The sequence below is a fragment of the Spea bombifrons genome, chromosome 3 (genome assembly GCF_027358695.1).
Source record: "Spea bombifrons isolate aSpeBom1 chromosome 3, aSpeBom1.2.pri, whole genome shotgun sequence".
Classification (NCBI taxonomy): domain Eukaryota; kingdom Metazoa; phylum Chordata; class Amphibia; order Anura; family Pelobatidae; genus Spea; species Spea bombifrons.
In genome coordinates this window covers 115714055-115723864 of record NC_071089.1, presented here as the reverse complement: position 1 = coordinate 115723864, position 9810 = coordinate 115714055, and the positions used below count along the sequence as shown (strand labels likewise).

General features: G+C 42.2%; 1 long non-coding RNA gene across 1 annotated transcript in view; it reads right to left on the bottom strand.

The window, feature by feature from the left end:
- Positions 1–8391: 8391 nt before the first annotated feature.
- Positions 8392–9810, bottom strand: part of LOC128484617 (uncharacterized) — a 7137-nt gene continuing 5718 nt past the window's right edge. The window contains exon 3 of the long non-coding RNA XR_008351179.1: positions 8392–8483. This is a non-coding gene — a long non-coding RNA (uncharacterized LOC128484617). The remainder of the gene's footprint in view (positions 8484–9810) is intronic.

Here is a 9810-nt window from a genome sequence, read left to right as displayed (position 1 = left end):
GGAGGTGGAGTTGGCAGCGGGGGTTTGTCTGCGTCCGTCGCGGATACCTTCCCCGGCTGTCAGAGATCAGAGTTCCCCGCACCGGTGCGGCACCGGTGCGGGGAACTCTTATCTCTGACAGTCGGGGAAGGTATCCGCGATGGACTCAGACAACCCCCGCTGCTAGCCACACCTCCTTCCGGCTGCAGCGGACGTTGTCTACGCGGATCGCGTAGACGTCAACCCGCTTCCCCGGCAATACAGCAGGAAGCACCGGTAAGTGTGTGTGTGTGTGTGTGTGTGGGGGTGTTAAATGGGGGGGGGGCAGGAGGATCCAGGTCCCCTGCAGCGGTGCGGGGGATCTGGATCTTAGTCTCCTAATCAGACCTCTATTTGAGGTCTGATTAGAAGACGACCCCGATTAGAAGACGAGGGGTATTTTTCAGAGCATTTGCTCTGAAAAAAACTTCGTCTTATAATCGAGCAAATACGGTATTTATCGGGAACATTTACAATTATCTCAAATTATAATTTCCTAAAAGTGATTATTCTATAGGATTTTTTCCATCAATTTCCAGATTGATATTGAAATTATAGAGACACGGAAGTTTTAAGTAAATCTGATTATTTGATGGTTTTCTTGATTTTTCTATATTATATAGTATTGATTTAATGTTACAAAAGGTAGGCCATCGGGTACAAATAAGGAGAAATATCTTTTTTTTTTTTCTTCCCAAACGATGTAGAGTTTGATTTGTCATTGACCCGAAATCTCGGTAGTGATAATTAGGTCCACTTAGAATGACCAGTAGCTAAAGTGGAGTTGGAGGGGTCTAGCTAGAATGTTAGCGTAACAAGAACCGGGGTCTACCGGGACGTCCCTGGCCCTTGCTGATGTCTTCTTCATAACAAAAGCCAGCTACAAAATGAGTGGCCACTCCAGATCTCAGGGTCCTTCCAGGGAATAATCTCCCAAAAGAACTGAATGACCAGTCACGATACCCTACATTGATGGAAACGGACATAGTCTATATTGCCAATTTACCAGGGGAAGGGAGTTGACATACAACAGGAAGGAGAGAGAGATTAACAAAATTAACACATAACACAACGCCAAGAGGTTACGTTGACGACCCCAACACCAGACTAACCTTCTCACACGGACAACAATAACAAATGTGCAACCGAGGTAAAAGCATTAGGAAAATAAGACTTAGACGTAGACTAGAGAGTGATCCATTCTTAATACACATACAAATGGGAACAAGGGGGTTAAAATACAAAATGTTAGAAGTTAACCCCTGCAAGTCAATATAAAATTGCAGTTCCAACAATCTTCCTAAAATGGGGGTCCATCTTCTGTTACAGGTAGTACCTCCCCGGCATTGCAAGATACGCATGTTGGGAGTCTTTAAGCACAGAAGGACATCCAGCATAATTGTTACAAAAAAATCCTAAAAAGAAATACAGATTGAGTAGCGGATCTAAAAGAAAACAAAGTGATGCATGAGCCATGCGTTATTATAAAAAATCATTAAAAAGGGACTTAAAAAACAATTAAGTCTCACGTAATAGACAAGTGTCCCACTTTGTATTATCTTAAGGTTAATACGCCATATTTTTGTTTCAGGGCAAGCATAAGGACACCTTCTGGTGTCTAAATTTTAGAATATATATAAATATATACTATGTGGACAAAAGTATTGGGACACCTGGCCATTACACCAACAGGGACTTTGGTGGCATCACATTCTCAATACATAGACATTAATTTGAAGTTGGTCTGCCATTCACAGCTTCTACTCTTCTGGAAAGGCTTTCCACAAGATTCTGTGCACCGGTATATGGACAACTTCATTGTTGAAACCAGGGTTTGGGCCCCTTACTTCCAGTGAAGGAAAATCTTAATTCTTCAGCCTACCATGACATTTTGGACAATGCTCTGCTTCCAACTTTGTGGGGACAGTTTGGGGAAGACCCTTCTCTATTCCAGCATGGCTGTCCCCAGCGCACAAAGCAAGCTCCATAAAGACATGGTTGGATGAGTTGGGGGTGGGAGAACGTGACAGAGCCCTGACCTCAACCCCATTGAACACCTTTAGGACGAACTGGAATGGAGATTGTGAGCGGGCGTCTCGTCCAACATCAGTGCCTGACCTTGGGCTCCAAAAAAAAACACACTATGTTCCCAGCGTATGCATTGATTTCGTTCTGACTATTGACCCTCGTGGTGAATAGCGTGCTGCCATAGTATAAATAATATTATAGTTCAAGGACACAGGTTTGGATAGTGTCTAATATTGTCTTAACCTCTGCCTCTTTTGCTGTTGCCCTTTCCCAAAAAGCCAAGTATAATAAAACAATTGCTTATATTGTTTAATAAAATTCATGCTTATTTTTATATTTATGACATTTCAAAGTAAGAACCATGTCAAGGTTTATGCTTAATCATAATCATAACCATGATTAAGTGATTAAATGGGTACTTTACAAACTGTAATAAAATCTGAAACATGTAGATGTCAGTATGCTAGAATTCAATTAAACATGCAATTATTCAAAAATAAGTATAATTAACACCTACTTTTAGACATTTATAATTTGTTAAACCACTTTCCAAAAAAAGAAAACAGGCAGAATTACAAATGTGCAACACAAGGAAATTAAATATTTATTCTGCAATCATTTTAAGTATTTTATTTTAAATTGGGCGAGTTTATTTTTAAATTCCATTATTTAATTATAATGTATCCCTCTTACAATTAATGGCTTAAATATCACAACCTCTTCAATCATCCATTTCACTTAACATGAAGCAAAAATTCAAACACAATTATTTAAGGGATTTTCAAAAATTAACCAAAAACCACCCCCAGATAATTATTATTTAGATTATTGGCATGAATAATAATGTATTTTCTTTTAAATGCTAATAATTCAAATTGCTCTTGTATGTTTTTCAAGGACAAATATGATCATATTGGAATAATTGATCCAAGACTGTAACATTTCCATAGGAATATCCTAAAATTCTCTATTAACCCCTTAAGGACAATGGGCTGTCCCTTAAACCCGTTGAAAACAATGCATTTTGAGCCCGTACATGTACGGGCTTTGTCATTAAGGGGTTAAAGTGACTTGGAAAGGGTCTCAGGAACACAACATATTAATCAAATGTCGTTAATAAATGAAAGAAATAAAAACAACATCAATCACTTAACTCCGACATTCCGAAGTAAAAAAGCAATGTTAAGTCAACAGGAGGTTATTGGTAGTAGCTTTGTGGAAACCTATTAGTTAAGCTTTGAGCTAAATGAATTATCTGCGAATGAATGAATGAATGAATTATGAATGCAGCAGATGTTAGTCATTTTAAAGAATTTCTGCTCAAAGAAGGTCGTTTTTATAATTTGTTTCATTTTGTTATGTTATTATTTTAATAATTTTCTGAAATGAATGACAAATGTTTAGATGTATGAACCCCTCTCCGCGTTTGACCCGGAGTCTCTGGTGAAGGCTCTGCTTCTCCCGGGTCTCCAAGCCGCTTCCCCAGAAGTCGAGTCTGTTGTAAATAAAGAACTTTTTTTTTTAACTCTTTCAGGACGTTTCGTTGTTCATACAAGCTTTTAAGAATTTAGTATTGGCTCCCCCCCCCGCATAAATCCATAAAAGAAAAGTCCAGGCTGTCCAATCACCTTACAGGGTTGGATCAGGATCTCCATATCTATTCCAAATATACAGTGTTTAATATTGGAGTTAAAGTTATTTGTCAAATAAGCTTTGATGCTCCTGAATTTTTTTTAAAATGTTCATGGAAATAGGTCGCACCTAAAAGAAATATATATTATATTAAAATGTTTTTCTGGTAAAGCCTGTTTATCCAGGGAACTGCAAAGCATTCCACGCATAACGAGCCACAGGGAGTGCAGAAATGTACATAAAAAGTGTTTTTTAAAGGGAAAGGTTAAAATACGATGCATGATCATGGCGCATAGGATATTACATTTTGCTTGGAAGCTGAGAATAAGGTAGGGAGGTAAGATACAAAAAGAACATCCCAAATTAAATAGCGATAAACAATAACTTCCTACCAAGGAAACCCTGGACCTCTACTGAAGCATCTTAAAGTTAAGAAAAAAGTTAAACTTTGTTAGCAAGTGCAAGACGTATTCACAAAAACCCTAAGATCTTGCAAAAAATGGAAAACCTACAACTTAACTACAAAAAATTGCTAAAAAACCCAAAAACTGTGTATTTCTACTAGAATATAAAAAAGCAAAATCACTGATTCTACGATAGTCCTAGAGAGTAAGAAAGACATTTTTCTTGTTACTCTTTTTCGTGTTTTACCGAATTCGTAATACACAAAGAACAAAATATAAGGTTATGTACAAAAATGTGGATTTAGTACTGAATCCTGATAAATTTGATAAATGAATTTATTTGATGAAATATTTGTAAGTAATAATGCTTTTAGGAAAAAGGAAAACACGATCCCATCGTGAAGAACGGACACCGTGTATTTTTTTTTCTATATTATTTTAGAAATGAAATGTTGTGATCTTTACGTTATCCCCAGTGAAGCTTCTCAGCTCACTACGATTGGAAGTCACTAAAGTAAAAAAAAAAATGCAAAAATATTTCTGTAGGCTAGAATTGGAAATTCACGCGCGATCTAAATGTCCTCGGTCTGTTCTATCCGGCCCTGGAGTTTATTGGTTGGATTTCCTATGGTAAACATTAATTTGATACCATGAGAATTAGTTGATACCTCAAGTCATTGACCTATTCACCTACTTTCAACATGAATGGAACCAAAAGGAGCTCCTTCTACGCACGGCAAACGTTGAATCCACATGACAGGTTTGCTGGATGGACTGGAAAATCCATCTTTAACCACAGGGCTAACGCCATCTTAAGAGATGTTTTTAAGACATTTTTAACCCCTTAAGGACAATGGGCGGTCCCTAAACCCATTGAAAACAATGCATTTTGAGCCCGTACATGTACGGGCTGTCAGGACTCGGGTGATCAGGTCGGGTAGGAGCCCATGCGCAGGGGATACTTGGGGTTCAGTATGTAACCCAGGGTGCATGATTATGCAAACAAAGACACCACCAACAGAAATCCAGGTAATGCAGTGTATTTTATGTATATAACAGAACCAGCAAATAAGGGTAATATAGTCTAAGCAAGTAACCGGACGTATGGCAAAATAAAATACAGGTAATAAGTCTTTTGGCAGGGAGCCCGCTTGGAAGGGCACGACAGACAGAGAGCCCGCTTGGAAGGGCACAAAAGGCACACAGCCCGCTTGGAAGGGTACGAAAGGCACACAGCCCGCTTGGAAGGGTACGAAAGGCACACAGCCCGCTTGGAAGGGTACGAAAGGCACACAGCCCGCTTGGAAGGGTACGAAAGGCACACAGCCCGCTTGGAAGGGTACGAAAGGCACACAGCCCGCTTGGAAGGGTACGAAAGGCACACAGCCCGCTTGGAAGGGTACGAAAGGCACACAGCCCGCTTGGAAGGGTACGAAAGGCACACAGCCCGCTTGGAAGGGTACAATATCAGGGAGTCCACTTGGAAGGGTACAATAGCAGGGAGTCCACTTGGAAGGACACAAAAGCAGGGAGTCCACTTGGAAGGACACAAAAGCAGGGAGTCCACTTGGAAGGACACAAAAGCAGGGAGTCCACTTGGAAGGACACAAAAGCAGGGAAGCAGGGAAGCAGGAACAGTACAGGTGCAGAGCCACAGCAGGAAGGTCCATAGACTTCAATACAAAGGCCCTGAGTGAAGGGCAGGGCAGGTTCATAAAGGCAGGGCAATCCAGGTAACAAGGCCCAGCTGGATGTATTCACTAGGGCTAAACCCAGGTAACAAGGCACACCTGAGTTCTGAGTGCTCCAGAGGGCGGAGGGTGGCCACTAGCGGTAGCAGATGTAAATGGCACAGGTATGAAAAAGCCATGGTTCAGGCAGCAAAAAAGTGGTTCCTGACAGTACCCCCTCCCCAAGGAGCGGCCTCCGGGTGCTCCTGGGACTGTAGAGAGGCAGTATCAAAACCTGTGGTAAGAACACTTAGTCCTAGCACGTAGAGCTTTTTCAAATACGTGCAGGTCCTCCTTTCTTACTACAGTTCCGTTAGAGGCAATGACACAGTCTGAGGAAAGGTCACCTGGAGTGCAGTTGTAAGACATAGTGGTATTGGCTGCTGGATACATAGACATGATGGCACGGTTCCGTACTCCCTCTTTCTTGGCTGTCCATGCACCAGGGGTCACGAAGCTGCCCTGTACCCAAGGCACCTCTGGGGGCCGGGGGGTAGTAACCGAACTGCACTGGTTCAAGGCTGGAGTGGCAGGCTTAACAGACTTCTGTTCACGCAGCTGTTGCTCGTAACGGTTAAGTTCTTTACGATGCACAATTGTCCCGTCAGATGCTAGGATGTAACCAGGAGCCCCTAAGGAGTGTTTTGCTGTTTGGGGTCTACGATTCTTATTCCTGGGAGTGATGGGAGTGGTGGTCCCAACTGCACAAACAGCCATGGGGTGATCAATTGCGGGTGTGTCCGTTGTATCAGCAACAGAAACATCTGAAGACACACTGTCCATATCAGACCAGTCAGTTTCATCAGAGATGGTCTGGAGGTCATCCGACATGGCTACAGATGGTGCAGAAGTTCCAGGTACTGTGGATTGGTTAACCCCAGGATCACCAGGTTGGGGAAGAGATAAGGTGTGCTCCAGCTTTGATGCGTTGCTGTTGTCACATGCAGGTTCCTGGGCCTGGGGTTTGTTGGTGTGGGTTGCAGAGGGTTTAGCTGGTTTCAGAGGACATTGAGTGATCCAGTGTCCCTTTTTGCCACAGTAAAAGCAAGATTCCTCATCACGCCTTTGTTGCAATTCGGTTGCGGTAAGGGGTTCACGTTTCCGAGAAGATACCTTTTTAATACTGGTAACAGGCTCGTTGGATTTCTCAGGTGATGTAACAGGTGTAGGTGAATGGTCTTCATGAGAGTGATTGGAGTTGGAGTCCCAGATATGCATTAATGATTTGCACAGTTCAAGCAAGCATTCTCCTATCACTTTGATTACTGAAAGTAACCCCGCTGACTCCTTGTAATGGCCTTTGTATTCTGTCAGGACTCGGGTGATCAGGTCGGGTAGGAGCCCATGCGCAGGGGATACTTGGGGTTCAGTATGTAACCCAGGGTGCATGATTATGCAAACAAAGACACCACCAACAGAAATCCAGGTAATGCAGTGTATTTTATGTATATAACAGAACCAGCAAATAAGGGTAATATAGTCTAAGCAAGTAACCGGACGTATGGCAAAATAAAATACAGGTAATAAGTCTTTTGGCAGGGAGCCCGCTTGGAAGGGCACGACAGACAGAGAGCCCGCTTGGAAGGGCACAAAAGGCACACAGCCCGCTTGGAAGGGTACGAAAGGCACACAGCCCGCTTGGAAGGGTACGAAAGGCACACAGCCCGCTTGGAAGGGTACGAAAGGCACACAGCCCGCTTGGAAGGGTACGAAAGGCACACAGCCCGCTTGGAAGGGTACGAAAGGCACACAGCCCGCTTGGAAGGGTACGAAAGGCACACAGCCCGCTTGGAAGGGTACGAAAGGCACACAGCCCGCTTGGAAGGGTACGAAAGGCACACAGCCCGCTTGGAAGGGTACAATATCAGGGAGTCCACTTGGAAGGGTACAATAGCAGGGAGTCCACTTGGAAGGACACAAAAGCAGGGAGTCCACTTGGAAGGACACAAAAGCAGGGAGTCCACTTGGAAGGACACAAAAGCAGGGAAGCAGGGAAGCAGGAACAGTACAGGTGCAGAGCCACAGCAGGAAGGTCCATAGACTTCAATACAAAGGCCCTGAGTGAAGGGCAGGGCAGGTTCATAAAGGCAGGGCAATCCAGGTAACAAGGCCCAGCTGGATGTATTCACTAGGGCTAAACCCAGGTAACAAGGCACACCTGAGTTCTGAGTGCTCCAGAGGGCGGAGGGTGGCCACTAGCGGTAGCAGATGTAAATGGCACAGGTATGAAAAAGCCATGGTTCAGGCAGCAAAAAAGTGGTTCCTGACACGGGCTTTGTCATTAAGGGGTTAAGAACAAAATATTTATTTTTTTAATTTTAAACATATATAAAAAAGTAAAAAAAATACAAAAAACGTACAATACCGAACAAACATCATAAAAATCAATTCGTCATCTCAATAAATCAATTGATCACGATATCAGAAATAGTAATGAAAAATATATTTTATGAAACAACGATTGTTCTATAGGATATTTTGGGGGTAGTTAAAGCTCTGATACTTTCCCAAATTATATATTTTACAGTTCACTACACTACAAACCTACATTTGAGTATACGTGGGGGCAGCCATCTTCACTACCTGCTCTTAGCGTCCGCGTGATTACCCTTCCTCTCTTCCCCATGTTGTTAATCTGCTGCTCCTCTTTGGTGGAAGCTGATCCCGGAGGCTATTGTGATGACAAAATAAAGAAAGAAGAAGTAGAGATCAGGACACGAAACTAATTGATTTGCTTATTTTCCAACTTTTTTTGTCATAGATTCGAGGTTCCTTGGGGTAAAAAAACTCCCTTATTTGAAAAAATTATTGACAAAAAAACAAGCTACGGGTTATCACCATTGGATACGGATATTGCGGGTTCATAGGTAACGTGCAGAAGAGTAGTCCCAAATGAGTTCATAGGGAATGACGCCATAGTTTTGAGAATTATACATTTTTGCCCCATTTTAGAAGCTAGTTAAGCACCGAGAACCAGCAGCTACTTGACCCAGACAAGGCGAGGTGATTGAGTAATCTAAATATATAGGCAGTCTGGAAACCCCAGCAAAATCCAAAAGTGGGGGATATGATTTATTGCTTGCTCCAGTTTGGTCATTAACCCCTTCATGACAAAGCACATACAGGGGTAAGGGCTATTTCAGGTGTGTTGCAACACCGAGGGACATGGACAACATGAAGAGGAGCTTGCTGCTTACAGAGCATCCACAACCTATGAACATGTGAACAGGTATTTTGCTTTCTCAATAAAAGTCTAAATGTGGCGATGATCTTTTTACGTAACCAATGAAAGATCATGTAATTAAGATCATGGAACTCAACGGAAGCATGAATAGGCTCTAAAGATGGCGGTGACTTCCTGTTGACTCAGCCTAGAGTTTCAAGAGATGAACTGCTCCATTAATGAAGAAATTAAACAAACTAGCTTGCCGTTCCTGCCATGCAAATCAAGATCTCAAACCTCTCAAAACATCGATGAAGTTCTCAAAGCTCTTCTACCTAAACCCGTTGAAATATGCTGTCTCCTGGTGACAAAATCCCAAAAGCTCTCTTTATCCAATGACCTACAGATCTTCCATCCGCTTCTTACTCTACAAAGGAATTGGAAAGACCCAACCCAATCCCTTTTCCACCAAGAACAGCCGGGCCATCCAGTAGGTCTTTTTTATTGAAACAGTTTATAATAATACTACCTAAATCGTTCCTAAATGTAAAAAAAAAAAAAAATTGATTTTTTTTTAACGGCTTCCTATAATTAGTTTTTGTCACCTTTGTCATCTGCATTTTGCCGACCCACTTAAAAAAAAAAAATTGGACCGTACGGCGCTGGTCTCGGGGAAGGTGTTGCTTTGTTATTGTAAATAACTAATAAAAAGGTTAAAGCTTTTTTTCGACGGAAAGACCGAGTTTGATCCCCGGTTCAACCATTGAGCGTAAAATTGAACTGCACTATAATTGCTTTCCCTGTGACTGATAAAGTAGTATAACAAATTTGATGT